The sequence below is a fragment of the Lampris incognitus genome, unplaced genomic scaffold (genome assembly GCF_029633865.1).
Source record: "Lampris incognitus isolate fLamInc1 unplaced genomic scaffold, fLamInc1.hap2 scaffold_49, whole genome shotgun sequence".
NCBI classification, from domain to species: Eukaryota; Metazoa; Chordata; class Actinopteri; order Lampriformes; family Lampridae; genus Lampris; species Lampris incognitus.
Genome location: NW_026611451.1, coordinates 891,003 through 892,500, shown reverse-complemented (window position 1 = coordinate 892,500; position 1,498 = coordinate 891,003).

Here is a 1,498-nt window from a genome sequence, read left to right as displayed (position 1 = left end):
CGGGAGTCGTCGTCGTCGTCACCGCCCCTGTCAGCCCTCAGAAGCAAACGACGACAGACTCCGTTGGTGGCGCCGCCGGAGCAAGGGGGGACCCACACTAGACATTTGGACAACGCGCCGGTTTTGGTTTTTTCTTCAGCTGAAGGGCGAAAGAAAAAAAACCCAACACAACGCACCTCGGGCCCCGCACGGACAAAGGAGGGGGAGGAGAAGGGACGGTGAGTAAAGGAAAGGAAAGGAGGGGCATCCTCCTCCCCCGCCCCCACGATGCTCTTCAAACCTTACTCTCTGCCCAGCCAGCCTCCCCGGCGCCCGCGACAGAGGACACCTCGGTCAGATGGGCACGGCCGATCTGGCCCCGGTAATGATCCTTCCGCAGGTTCACCTACGGAAACCTTGTTACGACTTTTACTTCCTCTAGATAGTCAAGTTTGATCGTCTTCTCGGCGCTCCGCCTGGGCCGCGAACGACCCCGGCGGGGCCGATCCGAGGACCTCACTAAACCATCCAATCGGTAGTAGCGACGGGCGGTGTGTACAAAGGGCAGGGACTTAATCAACGCGAGCTTATGACCCGCGCTTACTGGGAATTCCTCGTTCACGGGAAATAGTTGCAATCCCCGATCCCCATCACGAGCGGGCTTCAGCGGGTTACCCGCGCCTCTCGGCGAAGGGTAGACACACGCTGATCCGCTCAGTGTGGCGCGCGTGCAGCCCCGGACATCTAAGGGCATCACAGACCTGTTATTGCTCAATCTCGCGTGGCTGAAAGCCACTTGTCCCTCTAAGAACTCGGACGCCGACCGCACGGGGCCGCGTAACTAGTTAGCATGCCGGAGTCTCGTTCGTTATCGGAATTAACCAGACAAATCGCTCCACCAACTAAGAACGGCCATGGGGACAAGCTTCTCTGGCGTCAGATTGGCTTCCCGCCGACTCTTCACGCGACTGGTCCCCCTCACTAAAATTATACCGGGTAGACGTCAGCGCCACCGTTGCGGTGACGCCACGAATGTTGGCTCTTTCCGCCCCCTCACCGTCAGTGACTGAGGCCCATACACACACACACACACACACACACACACACACACACACACACACACACACACACACACACACACACACACACACACACACACTGCACTTGCTCCGCAGCTTCACAACATCCCCTCCCATCTTTGGGCTGACGGGAAATAGGATGTAGGTCTCATACGTAATTGTGAGCCCGTCATCATTACCCCGAAATCCGACTTCCGTCCCCACCAACCTCAGTACCCTTTGAAACCGGAAGCGGTTAATGGCATCTGCCCTGTATTCAATGCCTTGCGTGTCAAGGGCATAATTGTCCCTTGCCCCACCTCCCCGGTTTCCACTCCCATCTTCCCCGTGAAGAAGATACGCCCACTGAATGGAGGTTCGTTCAAGACTTTCAGGCAGTAAATGCAGCTGTCAGGGCCCGCACGCCCTGCGTCCCCAATCCCTACACCCTTATGTCTCAG